Source organism: Vigna unguiculata, chromosome 5, assembly GCF_004118075.2.
Source record: "Vigna unguiculata cultivar IT97K-499-35 chromosome 5, ASM411807v1, whole genome shotgun sequence".
NCBI classification, from domain to species: Eukaryota; Viridiplantae; Streptophyta; class Magnoliopsida; order Fabales; family Fabaceae; genus Vigna; species Vigna unguiculata.
In genome coordinates, this window is record NC_040283.1 from 11,212,378 (window position 1) to 11,229,776 (window position 17,399).

The 17,399-nt window shown below is 35.5% G+C and overlaps 1 non-coding gene across 1 annotated transcript; it reads right to left on the reverse strand.

Annotated features, from left to right (window-relative positions):
• Positions 1–7,290: 7,290 nt before the first annotated feature.
• LOC114186423 lies at positions 7,291–7,397 on the reverse strand. The gene has a single exon (XR_003605080.1). It is a non-coding gene; the product is annotated as a small nucleolar RNA R71 (small nucleolar RNA).
• Positions 7,398–17,399: the final 10,002 nt, after the last annotated feature.

Genomic DNA, 17,399 nt, shown 5'->3' on the forward strand with positions numbered 1-17,399 from the left:
AATAAATTTTTTTACTGAATTTTTTCTCTCTTTCATATATATATATATATATATTTTGAATTTTAACTAAATTTTTTCAGAAATATTTTAAAGAATGGTTGAGAATAATGAATGTGGAATTCAAGGCACAAACACAAAAGTGTACAAATTTCGTGAAAATCAACACATGAACCAATGAAATGCTTTATTTTTATTGCATTTTTTTTTTCTTTTAGTGATTTTATATTTATGTTTCGAAATAAAAATTTTTTATATTGTAATATGTAATTGAAAACAAAGTGTTATATTTTAAAGTTCAAATATACTTAAATTACATCATTTTTATATTTTGATATTCACAATGCTTAATTATGACTTGAGAAATTATTTTTTATTTGATGATTTTATACTAAAATGTTTTTATAATATTATAATAATTTAAATATTTTTTATATAACCATTTAGATATAAAAACTACTTTTTTATCAATAATAAATGGGAAATTAAACTAAATATACGTAAACAAATTATATTAAATAATTATAAACAATCTCGTATAGTATTTTATAAATAATGTCCTCCCAAAATTAAGGTTAATTTTATAAATACACATTAAAAATATTTACAAAGATAAAGAAGTAAATATGAAAAATACAAATAAACAAGTAAATATGAAAAATTAAACAGCAATAAATGTGAATAATTAATTAATAATTAAAAATTGGAACGTAAAATTAGAAGGTTAATAATTAACATTTATTCCAATTCAAATAATATTTTTAAATTTGATATGATTTCCAAATTTCAAAATTTAAATTATAATTTACATTTTTAAAAGTAAATTTATCTTATTTATAATATCCACGTTTAGAGCTATATTGATTAATTTTTTTATGATAAAATATATGGGTCCGATATTTTAAAAGTTAAAACGTCTCAGTAAATAAAATGTTGATTGACATTTATCATGTAAATCTAATCAAATGATGAAAAGATTAGTTTGATTATCATATCAATAACTTACAATATTAAAACCTTACAATTTCTCACTCAATATATATGTGCATGAGTGATTTTTAGGTTAAAAAAATTATTACATGGTGTGACTAATTAAATATAATTAGTCCATAATTTTGAAAAAAAAAATTGTATTTTCTTAACAATGATTTGCTAGAAAAATTACAACTCAAATATATATATATATATATATATATATATATATATATATATATATATATATATATATAACTTACTTGCTTGCAAATAAGAGTTTTAAGGGTCAATTAGAATTAAATTAGTTATACTATAGTAATATTAATAAAAAATTTAAATAAATACCTTCTCAGTTTATAAAACTTTATAATGCAATTATAAACTCTCACTCTATAGCTCTCCCTACTTGACAACACCAAAAAAATTCCCTACCTAACCTATTCTTAATCCAACATATCATTTAAAAATAATAAGATTGTATGCAATGTCCTTTAATTCATAATTGTACTTACATCATATATGTCCCACAAATAAAATTTGATCAGTAAAATATATATCTAACTTTTACTTTCTAAATTATTACATATCACAAGTATATAAACACAAAAAGTCAATATAATTCCTAAAAATATCAAAACAATATAAGGGTTAAATCAATATAATTCCTCCATAGATAAGCTCACATGATTCTTGAAAGGGTACATAACTCTACAATTTTAATTTCGAAGTAAAATAACTATACCATTGTATAACATGTACAAAAAATATAATGATATTTATTATTCTATGAACAATAATAATATGAACACTAAAAAATATTGGGTACAAAAATACTTTCAGTAAAGTTAAAAAATTTGTAAGATTATGTGACCTGCACTTCGAGTATCAATTCTTTGTCTTTCTTTTTTTCATGACAAGTATCTATACTTGTCTTCTCCTCAAAGCGATAACCACCTTTTCTTTAAAAAAGGATAATTTCTTTTTTATTTTTTATTTTATGGGAACATAGAAAAAGCTGTGGAAGTTACAAATATGTACAGTCAGAATTCCCACTTTATGCAAAAGGGGACCATATACAAGCAAATTAATTCACATATTCCTAATATATTATATATGTTACAATTTTAAATATGAGTTGGGAAGTGGTGTATATAAAAAGATATAAAACTCACAAACATTAAATCACCTTAAAAATAGTGTCAAATCAAATTTCTTATATACAAAATCTATATCTTAGAAATATCAATCTTTTCAATTTATCCCAAGTATACTGACTCACATAAGACCAGTTTCTATAGAAAAACTATATATAGAATTTTATAAAAGAAGTCAATAATATTTATTTCAAAATCTGACTAAACATTTCCAGTGTCCTTATTTTTTTAAATCAACTGTTTTCAGATAAGAGATTTAATATAAAATCTTATTTAAAAAATATAAAGTTAAGTTTCATTTTAGATGAAGAATTTGTTGGTAGATAATTAGTCAATTGGGTGAACTAAATGTTTAAGAAATAAATATTTTTTAAGTCATTTTATTGAAAAACATTATGTAAAAGATAAATATAAACAAAGTGGTCCAATACTGTGAGTACTGTAATACTAATAATTGTAAATTGAAGAAAAAAGAAACAGATAGAATATATGAAGAATTTCATTTTGTTAATGGAGTGAGGTGGAGGAAGAATCCATCCAACGATGGAGAAAGTGACAATGGCAAAAGCAATGCCAGCTAAGCTAAGCCATCAAATTCAAAAATAAATGACTATGTTTACTACGCGTGCTTTCTTTGTCTTCTTCCCAAACCCAACACATGCAACACCATAACCCATATTTGGATATACTTCAAACTTCATCTACACTCCACAGTATACAATTCATTCTCAGACAAAACTTAGATACAATTATAGATACTGTGTCTGTAATGGGACAACGGGGAATTTTCCTTATCATCAGATAAAATTACGTCTACAAAGTCAAATATTAGTATTTTAGACAAAATATGTATATGATGTATTAGAATTAAGTTATTAACCTTTTTTTTGTTCTCTACATATAGTATGAAATTAGATGTTTTAAGATAAAATTGCCTTATTTTGTAGTAATTATACAAGGAAATGATGTCATGGTCACAATATCATCGTATCCTTTTTATTATCATCTTTATCTTTTTGTATCAAGTTTTTTCATTAATGTCAATTAATCTATACTTAATTGAGAATTATTTGATAAATAGTATTTGTATTGTTTTTTAATTATTATGAAAATTTCTCAAAAATATACATAATTATTTATCAGAATATTAAAAGCAAGGAAACTGATGGTGCCACGTCTAACAATACGCAATATGACCGTTACTGTCTTTACTAATAACCAACAGTGCACTCTGTTTTTATCTTAGTTATGCTTTATTCTTTTCATATATATATATATATATATATATATATATATATATATATATATATATATATATATATATTTGTAACCTCCCTATTTCAATAATACACGAAGATATACAATAATGAAAAATGACAGTTTCAGTTTTTCTTCTCCCAGTTTTCCCTTTCTGTATCTTTTCGTTTTTCGCTGCCTTCATCATCTCACATCCTCGACTATTCGTTTCTCTCATCCATGGAATGATAGTTTCTAAGATGGTATCAGAGCTCTTCATTTGAAGAGCTTTGCTGCGCGTCTGTGATCGGTTTATCTTCAACCTTCTTTTTGATTCTTGCTTTTCTCTTTTACCCTGTTTACGTTGTTTGCTTTCATCATGGCCAATGAGGATGTGAAGGCCGCTCCCCCTACACCATCGTATCTCTACCTGCATCCGAATGAGAACCCAGCGGTTCCCTTGGTGTCCCCCATTCTTGAAGCATGTAACTACCATTCTTAGAGCAGGTCTTTCGCGACAGCCTTGAGCGCCAAAAACAAGCTAGAGTTCATTGATGGAACAACTGAGTAACCAAAGAAGAATGACCCAAATTACCCACTGTGGAACCAGTGCAACAACATGGTGGTTTCGTGGTTAGTCCATTCCGTCTACCCTTCGATAAAACAAAGCATACTTTGGATGGACAAAGCGGAGGAAATCTGGAAGGATTTGCGGTCAAGATTCTTCTAGGGGGATCTTTTGAGGATCTCTGAATTGCAGATGGAAGCAGCGTCCCTAAAACAAGGTGATCTCACCGTGACGGAGTTTTTCACAAAGCTAAGGACAATTTGGGATGAGCTTGAAAATTTTAGACCCGAACCTACTTGCAAGTGTCCTACAAAGTGCACATGTGACGTTGCTTCAATGATTAAGCAAAGGAAAATTGAAGATCACGCCATGCAGTTCTTGCGAGGACTCAATGATCAATACAGCAATATAAGGTCACATGTCCTTCTTCTTGAACCCATTCCTCCCATTACTAAAATCTTTCATTATGTAGCACAGCAAGAACGACATATTGGAGGAAATTCTTTCTTTCCTAACACTGATGCCAAGATTAATGCGGTTGCCACTATTTCATGCACCCACTGTGGAAAAGGCGGACATGTCGAATCTACATGCTATAAAAAGCATGGTTTTCCAACAAATTCTGATAAAGGGAATAGAAACAATGCCAATAGAAAAGTCTGCACGCATTGCAGATGAAACGGCCATACTATTGATGTGTGTTATAGGAAACATGGGTTTTCTCCAGGCCATAAGCTTCAAAGCGTAAAGACAGGTTTAGTCAATCAAGTGGAAACTCAACATGAGTCAAAGCACAGTGACCAGCAACGTGATGGAGACCAAGATTTCAAGCTCACTCAGCAGCAATATCAGGCTCTATTGGGCCTTCTGCAACAGACCAATGATGGCAGTAAGGCCTCGGCCAGCATAAACCAGGTTGGATCTATCACATCATGCAGTTTTGATCCAGGTATTGTTACTCTTATTGCACATTCTTTGAACAACGATAAGTGCTTAAAATGGATTTTAGATTCCGGCGCCACTAACCATATATCTTCATCTTTGTCAAATTATGTCTCTTATAATCAAATTCACCCTATTCCTGTCAATCTTCCTGATGGGACAAAAGTAAATGCAACTCACATAGGAGTTATAAGATTTAATAACAATTTCTTTATAAAGGATGTTTTGCATATCCCAAATTTTGCATATAACCTCATATCCATTTCTAAGTTAATTTGTGATCATAATTGTGAGGTAACTTTCACCTCCAATGCTTGTATTATTCAGGATGTGAGAACCAAAGGCAAGATTGGTACAACTGATTTTTGGGGTGGCTTGTTGATAAGTGCCAAAATTCAGTAAAAATTCATAACAAACTCTGGCACTTATGTTTTAAATTTGTGTTCATTTCATATTGATTCTCCCTAAATCTAAGTTTCAATCACATGCTTCCAAGTTTTGATTTAAAGAAATCATTTGATCCTATTTTGTGTGTTTTTCAGGAAAGATTAAAGAGAACTTAAGAAGAATGAAGGAGAAAGCAAGAAACAGAGAAAATAGGGAAGAAATGATGTCAAGGTCGCTCAAACCAAAACATTCTCGCCTAAGCTAAAGCCACTGCCGCCATTCTCGCTTAAGCGACGCAGACTCTCGCTTAAGCGAGACTGGAGACCCTCTCTTGCCGCCATTCTCGCCCAGGCGAGCCCAGATGCTGCCAATCTCGCCTAAGCGAGATCCTTTCTTCAGCTTGAAGTACTCTTGCTCGCCTAAGCGAGATGTTGGCTTCAGCACATCTCGCCCAAGCGAGAGGCTTTCTTTGGGATGAAGAATGCTGTCTCGCTCAAGCGAGACTTAGGTAGCTTGAGCGAGACTTCGTGGGTATATATTCTCCATGCATCAGAAAGTGAAGGGAGCTGGAGATTTTGGAAGAGGAGTGCATCTGTGCTGCAGAGCTGCTACCAAGAGCATAACACAGATCATATTTCTTCTTCTTCTTCTTTAGTTCTTAGGATTTGATAGCTACCATGAGTGGCTAATCTTCTCCTTTGGGATTGAATGTAATCTACTCGAACTTGGATGTAATCTGGTGATATTTATATATAGCATTTCTGTTTTACTCAGTATTGGTATTATTGTTCTGCTCTTAATGCTTACTTCTATCTGATCAATAGATGTTTTGATTTTGATTTTTAGATCTGACTGGAAAGTATTTCTAAAAATCTGATTTGAACAATGATACTTGATATACTGTGATGCTAGGAATAGATCTTAATATATCAACTGCTTTTAACACTCGACCGTAATGATGGATAGTTTGTTGAATATGTGAGGAATCAATATTCAGGAAACTAATCTTATGAATTTTATACGCGAGGGATCGGTATAAATGATTTTTTGAGTGTGCATCAATATTGGTATTTTCAGATGTTATATATTATATTCATCCAGATTACAGACAAGGGAGATAGATGAAATTCAATCTCAGTTTCTTTTACTGTATTTTTCTAAACTTTTCCGCTTTTACTGTATTAATTTTATGCAATAGTTAATGTCAAATCAAATTAAAATATTTGTACATATGCTGATTGAGATAATTATTAATTTTCACTGACTCCGTTCCTCGTGGGTTCGACACTCTTACTAAAAATCATTATACTACAATTGACTTTTGGTACGCTTGCCAAGAGGCCAACAAGTATTTTTGGCGCCGTTGCCGGGGAACGGTGTTCTTTTGAAATTTCTAGTTATCTCATCCAACTTTGTGTATATTTTTCTTTATTAGATAGCTTATTAAATTTTCCCTTTTTACTAATCCTTGCTTGAGCTGTTTGATTTATGCTCTTAAGAGGTCAGGTTCTTGAAGATCGATTAGCATTTGACCCGGAGATAAAAAAGACAGCTAGAAGGAACAGAAGCAAAAGCAAAAAGAAGCAAGGAAAGACAAGGGAAGAATCTTCCTGTACTTCCACCACATCTCAATCAGAAAACATGGAGAATCAAAGACCAGCTCCAGCCAGGAAGACACTTGGAGACTATGCTATGCAACAAGGGCCGAGATATTTTTCTAGCATAGCAATACCATCCACCACCAAAACTTTGGAGATGAAGCCAACTTTCCTCAGCTTGATCAGTTCTCATCAATTCACTGGAATGGATAATGAAGATCCATATACTCACCTTTCTACATTCTATGAATTGATAGGAACCATGGGCTTTCAAGAAGGAGATCTTGAACATGTATACATGCGTTTGTTTCCTTTTTCTTTGGCAGGTAAAGCAAAGGAATGGCTTAAGTCACATCCAAATCAGAGTTTGAACAGCTTGAAGGATGTTGAGGAGAAATTCTTGAACAGATTCTTTCCACCATCTCGCTACATCAAAGCCAAAGCTGATATTTCAACGTTTAGGCAAGGACCAGATGAGCCATTCTGTGAAGCTTGGGAGCGGTTCAATTCCTTATTGAGGAAATGCCCAAATCACGGATTTGAAGATATTGCTTAGCTGAACATATTCTGTAATGGTCTGAGGCCTGACACCAAGATGATATTAGATGCAGCAGCAGGTGGAACAATGATGAGTGTAGATGCGGAGCAAGCAACAAGAATCATTGAGGCATTAGCATCCACGAATCATCAAGCTCAACATAATAGGCAAACTGTTCAGAGGAAGGGAGTGCTTGATCTTAGTACTACATATGCGATCTTATCTTAGAATAAAATTCTGACTCAACAGATTGAAGCACTGACGAAACAGATGTCTAAATTACCAGAGCAGTTGCAAGTTATGCAAACTTCTCCCAGTCACCAACCCATGAGATGTGACTTTTGTGGAGGAGATCATCCAAATGGTCATTGTTCTTATCAGAGTAGTTCACAAGGAGAAGTTCAATATGTGAGCAACCAAGGAAGACCAGGAAATTTCTCCAATAATAGCAACTTCTCACAGGGGTGGAGAAACAATCCAAATCAAAATTTTGGATGGAAGCAAGAAGCTGATCCTTCAAACAGACAACCTCCTTATCAACAACAGCAACAACATTATCCTTCGGTGCATGACAGAACATCTAAACTGGAGGATACTTTAGAAAAGTTTATGCAAGCTTCTTTGACCAATCAGAAAAATACAGAAGCTTCAATCAGGAATCTTGAAACACAGGTTGGTCAGTTGGCAAACAATTATCAGATCAGCAGGCAGGTCAATTTTCAGCCAACACACAAACTAATCCCAAGGAGCATTGTAAATCTATTACCACCCGAAGTGGTAAAGTTGTGGGAAGAGGGATTGGAGACAACCTGGGTGTAGAGGAGGAGGTGTTGGAGGAAAAAAGAAAGAGAAAGAAAAAAATGAGTGTGAGGGAGAGGAGGAACAAAATAAAAGAGAGTTTGTAAATAAAAGAGAAGAAAAGGAAGAAAAAATAAAGGTGAGGTGAAAAAGAGGGAGAAGGGTGAGAAACAGGTGCCTCAGTTGAAGAGCCTACCATACCCTCAAAATCCCTCCAAAAAAGACAAGGAAAGGCAGTTTGCAAGATTCATGGACATTTTCAAGCGACTGCAGATTAACATCCCTTTTGTAGAGGCTATGGAGCAGATGCCGACATATGCAAAATTCATGAAAGAGCTCCTAACAAAAAAGAGAAGATTCTCTGAAGAAACAGTGAAGCTTGAAGCAGGGTGTAGTGCTATAATTCAGAAATCATTACCTCGAAAATCCAAAGACCCTGGGAGCTTCACAATTCCAGTTACAATCGGAACATTACCAGTGGGAAAAACATTGCTTGATCTGGGTGCCAGTATAAATTTGATGCCCTTGTCTATGCTACGGAGAATAGGAGATCTGGAAGTAAGGCCTACACGGATGACATTACAGCTAGCTGACAGATCCATGAAGTATCCCTATGGTGTGGCAAAGGATGTTTTAGTTAAGGTTGACAAGTTCATGTTCCCAGTTGATTTTGTAATGATGGATATTGAGGAAGATACTGAAGTTCCTCTAATACTGGGAAGACCTTTCATGAAGACGGCCAAGGTCATTATTGACGTTGATGATGGTAAATTGAAGGTCAGGGTGCAAGATGACGAAGTCAACTTTAATGTATTTGAAGCAATGCAGCACCCGAAGGACAAACAACAATGCTTCAGGATGGATGTGATAGATGAAATTTTTCTGTCATCCAGGAAGCAATTGACAAAGGCAAGCCCATTAGAAAAAGCTTTGATTGGTGCTTGTGATGATCTGGAGGAAGATGAAGAAAAGAAAGTTGATGAATACTTAACACATCTGAATTCAGCAAAAGAAATTGCATCAAATGATATACAATTTGAGAAATTGCAGCAAGAAAATAGAACTGAAAGTCAGAAGCTGGAGCTAAAGGTATTACCTCCTTATTTAAAATATGTTTTTCTTGCAGATGGAGGTGACAAACCGGTGGTGATTAGTAGTGCTTTAACGGCTTCTGAAGAGGAAAAGTTGATTTCAGTTCTTAAGGCCAACGAGGGTGCAATAGGTTGGACTTTATCTGATCTTAAAGGAATTAGTCCATCCTACTGTATGCACAAAATTCATATAGAGCAAGACTACAAGCCTGTAGCACAGCCTCAGCGGCGATTGAATCCAACCATGAAAGAGGTGGTCAAGAAAGAAGTAATGAAGTTACTTGATGCAGGTATGATCTATCCAATCTCCGACAGTGTCTGGGTTAGCCCGGTCCAGGTAGTTCCAAAAAAAGGAGGTATGACTGTTATTTGTAATGATAAAAATGAATTAATTCTTACTAGAACAGTCACAGGTTGGAGAATGTGTATAGATTATAGAAAATTAAATCAGGCCACTAGGAAAGATCATTTTCCTTTGCCTTTCATGGATCAAATGCTAAAAAGGTTAGCAGGGCAAGCATTCTATTATTTTCTGGATGGATATTCTGGTTATAATCAAATTGCAGTGGATCCAGAAGACCAAGAAAAAACTGCTTTTACTTGTCCCTTTGGTGTGTTTGCTTACAGAAAAATTCCGTTTGGATTGTGTAACGCACCAGCAACCTTTCAACGATGCATGCTTGCAATTTTCTCTGATTTGGTGGAAAAATGCATAGAAGTCTTTATGGATGACTTCTCTGTATTTGGTGCTTCATTTGATCAATGCCTGGAAAACTTAAACATCGTACTGAAGCGGTGTGTTGATACCAATCTGGTTTTGAATTGGGAAAAGTGCCATTTTATGGTAACTGAAGGTGTAGTGCTGGGTCACAAAATCTCTGCTAAAGGTATTGAAGTTGATAAAGTTAAAGTGGAGGTCATTGAAAAGCTGCCACCACCCAAAAATGTAAAGGGTATCAGGAGTTTTCTAGGCCATGCTGGATTCTACAGACGATTCATCAAAGATTTCTCTAAAATTTCCAAACCACTCAGCAATCTGCTTAACAAGGATACACCTTTTAATTTTGATGTTGAATGTTTGCATGCATTTGAATTGTTAAAACAGAAATTGGTTTCAGCTCCTGTGATAATTGCTCCTGATTGGAATTTAGGCTTTGAGTTAATGTGTGGTGCAAGTGACTATGCCATAGGAGCAGTTTTAGGACAGAGGAAATCCAAAGTTTTTCATGCTATACACTATGCTAGCAAAGTCCTTAATGAAGCTCAAATTAATTATGCAACAACTGAAAAGGAATTGCTAGCTATAGTTTTTGCATTGGAAAAATTTAGAGCATATTTGATTGGTTCATCTGTCACTGTATATACTGATCATGCTACAATTAAATATTTGTTAACCAAATCTGATTCAAAACCAAGACTAATTAGACGGATCTTATTGTTGCAAGAATTTGATTTGGTGATCAAGGACAAAAAGGGAAGTGAAAACTTTGTAGCTTATCATTTGTCTAGATTGGTGAATACTGAGGTTACCAACATTCAATCAGAGGTGCAGGAGGAGTTTCCTGATGAAAAATTGATGATGGTGCAAGAAAGGCCATGGTTTGCTGACATGGCCAATTTCAAAGTTGCAGGGGTCATACCTGAAGATTTTAATTGGCACCAGAAGAGGAAATTCCTGAAAGATGCACACCAATATGTGTGGGATGATCCTCATTTGTTCAAAATTGGAGCTGATCAATTGTTGAGAAGGTGTGTATCCAATGATGAGGCAAAGAGCATTCTATGGCACTGTCATAGTTCCCCATATGGAGGGCATTTTAATGGAGAGAGGACAGCTGCAAAAGTCCTCCAATCTGGATTTTATTGGCCCACCTTATTCAAAGACGCACACAAATATGTGCAACACTGCAATAGCTGTCAGAGAATAGGGGGAATCTAAAAAAGACATGAAATGTCACTAAATATCATTTTAGAGGTTGAGGCTTTTGATTGTTGGGGAATCGACTTTGTGGGACCACTGCCATCTTCTTTCTCAAATGAATACATTTTGGTGACAGTTGATTATGTGACAAAGTGGGTTGAAGCAGTAGCAGCTCCTAAGGCCGATGCCAAAACTGTAATCAAATTTCTCAAGCGGAACATCTTTTGCAAGTTTGGTACTCCAAGAGTGTTGATTAGTGATGGTGGTTCACACTTTTGCAATGCTCAACTTCAGAAATGTTTAGAACATTATGGAGTGCGGCATAAAATTGCATCACCTTATCATCCACAGACCAATGGACAAGCGGATGTGTCAAACAGGGAAATCAAGCGTATTCTAGAGAAGACTGTGGCATCTTCAAGAAAAGATTGGTCAATGAAGTTGGATGATGCACTCTGGGCCTACAGAACTGCTTATAAATCTCCCACAGGTTTATTCCCATTCCAGCTGGTATATGGTAAGTCATGTCACTTACCGGTTGAACTGGAACACAAGGCATTCTGGGCCTTGAAATTCTTGAATTTTGATTCAAAGGCAGCAGAAGAAAAGAGAAAATTACAGCTGCAAGAATTGGAGGAAATGAGACTCAGCGCTTATGAGTCCTCTAAGCTCTACAAGGAAAAGATGAAAGCTTATCATGACAAGAAAATTCTCAAAAGAGAATTTTATCCTGGCCAATTAGTGTTATTGTTCAACTCCAGGTTGAGGCTATTCCCTGGAAAGCTAAAATCAAAATGGTCAGGACCATTTCTTGTAAAAAATGTGAGACCTTATGGAGCCATTGAACTAGAGGATCCTGAATCTAAAAGGAGCTGGGTTGTAAACGGGCAAAGGTTGAAGCCCTATCTGGGTGGTGAGATTGATAGGCTCGCCACAATCATTCAACTGGATGAACCTTAAATGAAACAGGCGTCAGGCTCATGACGTTAAACAAGCGCTTCCTGGGAGGCAACCCAGTGTTTAAATTATGTTTTAGCACTTTAATTTCATTTTATGTGATTAAATGTGTTTGTGTATGTAATTATGTGTTTGTGTTTATAGTTTTATGTTTTTGTGTAAAAAGGTGAATTTTAGCATCCAATCATCTCAATAAGACAAACCATGCAATTTTGGTTGTTTTCAAACAAAACTGGTATTTTAAGCATGGAAATGAGTTTTTGTGCCAGAATTGAGATCATCAAATGCTAAAAATTGCCTTGTTTTAGCCAAATTGTGAAATTTGAGTTTAAAAGCTTGATTTTGAGTTTGTTGATGTGAAACCTTTTGGAATGATAAAGAATTGATTGAAGTATGGTTTGGTGTGTGTTTATGAGTTAATTGGACTGAAAGGATCATGAAATGGCTGAGTGAAAGTGAACCAAAAATTGAAAAGTGGCAAAATCAGTGTGTGTCAAAACTGCATGGAAATCTCGCCCAAGCTAAACATGTCTCGCCTAGGCGAGATATGCAGAACCTGAGCCAACCATTTCTGCTGATATACTCGCTTAAGCGAGTAGTGACTCGCCCGGGCGAGAATGCCCTGCACCAGGGGTGTTTTGGGCGACACAGTCTCGCCTGCGCGAGACTTTTTAATTTTCCTCTCACGCTCATCTCGCTTAAGCGAGAATGAGTCGCTTAAGCGAGAAATCGTGCTTAAGAGAGGGACAGAGGCAGAACTCGTTCAGTTTTCTTTCCCTAAACTCTCGCCCACAACTCTCGCCCAGAACTCTCCTTTCCACTCTTTAGGCGTGCCTCCATTCACTCATTTTCTCTGCATTTTAACTCAAAATTTCCTTCCTCCCTTTGCTAATTCCCCTTCAAGGTAAGTTCTACTCCTCATTCTCTATATTTTCACCAAGCATAGTCACGTTTTGTATGCTCCAAACCCTACGAGAGTGCCTATGTTATGTTTGCTGCATTTTGTGTTATATTGTGAGTTTTAATATGAATTGATACTGTTGCAGAATAATGTGGGTTGTTTATGCACGAATTGGTTCAAAAATGTCATATTTTAAGAGTGCATTCAAGCTGTTTGACAAAATGTGTGACTTAATTTCGTCTTGGTTGGTCATTTAAGTTGTGAAAGCTGACTTGGCATGCTTTTGGTGGGTTAAATTTCATCCTTGCAGGTCCATGGCTAGAATAAAGACAACAGCTAGACTTCCGACTACTGAACCCAGCAAAGGGAAGAGGAGAAGACGTGCAAGTAGCTCTTCTCCTGAAAGGCCAATAAGCAACCGTTTTAGGGACCCCGAAAGAGAAGAACGGTATGAGAAGATAAAGAACTGGGTCTTTATCAAAGAAAGAAAGGTGGTCCTACTTCCAGATGAATATGATCCATTCTTGAATGGCCTTATCAGGAAGAATTGGATGAAGTTGGCTGACCCGCTTCCCAAATTTGATCCAGAGATTATGAGAGAGTTCTATGCAAATGCTTATTCTGAGGACATCCTGGTGAAAATAGATCTAAAGTTAGGGGGAGGTGGGTAAATTATGATCGAGCTGCCATCAGTGAATTCCTTGGTAATCCACTACCTCTACAACCAGGGCAATGCTGTGACTTCACAACAAGAAGGAGGAGTCATGAACCTTATGATGAAAATGAAGTAGCACTCCTTATATGCGTTGCCAACCGATCTTATCAAGTCGGACCCACTGGAAATCCTCTCAGAATTCTAAGAGGGGATATGAAAACCTTGGCCCAAGTCTGGACCACATTCTTACTTGCAAACATAGTGCCCATTGGTCACGTGTTAGACTTGAATGTCCCTAGATGTCATCTCCTTTATTGCATAATGAGGGAGGATCTGACTGTTGACGTTGCCACAATTATCTCTGAAGAAATCCACAAATTTGTGAGATACGAAGTCAACACTAGGAATGACAAGGCAAAAGGTGCTTTGGGTTTTCCGGCATTAATCACAACTCTTTGCCAAGAACAAGGGGTGGAGGTAGATTTAACTGAAAAGATAGGACCTTCAATTACCAAGAGATTCATTGAACACTTTTGTACCCACCCAGAGGACTTAGAGCAGCTAGAAGAGCCCCAGCTGGATCAACAAGCTGAAGACCAACCAGCTGAAGACCAACCAGCAATGGAAGAACAACAAATAGGGCCCACACAGCAACCTCAACTCAACATGAATAATGAATTGCTTGAGCATATGAGATATCTGAGGTTGCAGATGGAGCACACTCACCAGCAAAATGCTTCCATTCATAGAGGACAACTCCACCTTCAAGAGTACCTCTATCAGAATGTCCGCGGACCATACCCAGGCATGACTCCACCAGAATTCTTCACTTATCTACAGTGGCCTGGGGACAGTCCTATTTTCCCAGGGGGAAATGGACTTGCTGCAGGTGAGGGACCATCAGGAGCTGCTGACACAGATGGAGCAGACATTGAGGATGAGATTGATTTTGGAGAAGATTGATTCACAGCATCATTCCACCCTTCAAAACTCTATAAATACGGTTTCATTGTTCTTTTTCTTTTAGTATTTTGCAGTATTTATGTAATTACTACTATTTTGCTTTAGTTGTTTTGGATAGAATGCTATATTATCTAGTTAATTAACTATTTAACTTTACCTTTTGGCTTAGTATGTTGTGCATAATACTTAGAGACAGCTAAAATTTTTTGGGAATCATTTTAAAAATCTTTCTTGAGGAAATTGGTTAGAGAGAAATATGATTTCAGTAAGTATCATGAGTCTTGAACAACTGAGTGAACTGAACACAGAGGTGAAAAAGAGAAATTTTGGTTGAATTCATAATTAAACAGGATTAGGATATTAGTGCTGCATAGTTAGTCAAGATAATTAGTTGTAATAAAAAGTGAGATACCAAGGAAATAAACCAGAAAACCCAGTGAGTGTGTGAATCCTTAAACAGCTTGAGTGTTTCCACTGTTTGTTGACAAGTTGATATTGCTTGAGTTTTCATTTGATAACATCACATTTGAAGCATGGAAATGATTAAGGCAATTTTGTTGAATTTATAACTCAGTGCCAAATAGCCAACCTGTAAATAATAATCCTTTGTTGATAGCCCATTTGAGCCTAATTGTTTGAATTATGCACCTTAACCTTAACTTGAATTATTATCCTTTCCCTTTGCACACTTAGGGATAGAGAGCATAGGTGTATTTTTCAATTGTAAGGGTAATTGGTTGGTAGAATTGAATTTAAAGAAGAAAAGGGCTGAGTATCATAATTCACTCTTTAGTATTATGTAGGAATGTATATATTTACACATAAAAAAAGAAACTTGAAAAGAACAAAAAGAGGAAAGAAAAGAAAAGAACAAAAAGAGATAAGAGTGAATTATGAATGAAAAAGAAATTTGGTGTATTGAGGTTTGAATTGTGAGGAATGGAGAGTAGAATTGGGTTTGAATTATAGTTATGCCCTTTTTTCTAAGTTGTGCTTTTGGTAATCTTGAAAAACCATTATTCTTGAAAGCCTAGCCTCATTACAACCTTGAAAAGACCTTAAGATCCATGCTGATTGTGTGTTTGTGGTTAGATTGAAAATGACTAGCAATTTTGATTTGTTGAAATTCAGTGGAAAATGAGAGAGACACATGCCTATGAGATTTAAGAGAGAATTTCCTTGGTTAGCATCACTTGTTCTTACAATTAGTTTTCCTGAAAAATTGGTTGCACTCTTATCCTAATGTTGTTTGATAATTGGATTCACCATTTGCTTCTGATTTTGAATCTGTGGTTTGGAATGCAAAAGTTGTTTGGACAGGAACTGTGAAAATGATTTCTCAATAACCAATTTTAGTTTTAGTTTTGAATGGCTGTTGATTTTGTTACTTTGCTTGAGGACAAGCAAGATGCTAGGTTGGGGGGAGTTGATAAGTGCCAAAATTCAGTAAAAATTCATAACAAACTCTGGCACTTATGTTTTAAATTTGTGTTCATTTCATATTGATTCTCCCTAAATGTAAGTTTCAATCACATGCTTCCAAGTTTTGATTTAAAGAAATCATTTAATCCTATTTTGTGTGTTTTTCAGGAAAGATTAAAGAGAACTCAAGAAGAATGAAGGAGAAAGCAAGAAACAGAGAAAATAGGGAAGAAATGTTGTCAAGGTCGCTCAAACCAAAGCATTCTCGCCTAAGCTAAAGCCATTGCCTCCATTCTCGCTTAAGCGACGCAGACTCTCGCTTAAGCGAGACTGGAGACCCTCTCTTGCCGCCATTCTCGCCCAGGCGAGCCCAGATGCTGCCAATCTCGCCTAAGCGAGATCCTTTCTTCAGCTTGAAGTACTCTTGCTCGCCTAAGCGAGATGTTGGCTTCAGCACATCTCGCCCAAGCGAGAGGCTTTCTTTGGGATGAAGAATGTTGTCTCACTCAAGCGAGACTTAGGTAGCTTGAGCGAGACTTCGTGGGTATATATTCTCCATGCATCAGAAAGTGAAGGGAGCTGGAGATTTTGGAAGAGGAGTGCATCCGTGCTGCAGAGCTGCTACCAGGAGCATAACACAGATCATATTTCTTCTTCTTCTTCTTTAGTTCTTAGGCTTTGATAGCTACCATGAGTGGCTAATCTTCTCCTTTGGGATTGAATGTAATCTACTCGAACTTGGATGTAATCTGGTGATATTTATATATAGCATTTCTGTTTTACTCAGTATTGGTATTATTGTTCTGCTCTTAATGCTTACTTCTATCTGATCAATAGATGTTTTGATTTTGATTTTTAGATTTGACTGGAAAGTATTTATGAAAATCTGATTTGAACAATAATACTTGATATACTGTGATGCAAGGAATAGATCTCAATATATCAATTGCTTTTAACACTCGACCGTAATGATGGATAGTTTGTTGAATATGTGAGGAATCAATATTCAGGGAACTAATCTTATGAATTTTATACGCGAGGGATCGGTATAAATGATTTTTTGAGTGTGCATCAATATTGGTATTTTTAGATGTTATATATTATATTCATCCAGATTACAGACAAGGGAGATAGATGAAATTCAATCTCAGTTTCTTTTACTGTATTTTCCTAAACTTTTTCGCTTTTACTGTATTAATTTTATGCAATAGTTAATGTCAAATCAAATTAAAATATTTGTACATATGCTGATTGAGATAATTATTAATTTTCACTAACTCCGTTCCTCGTGGGTTC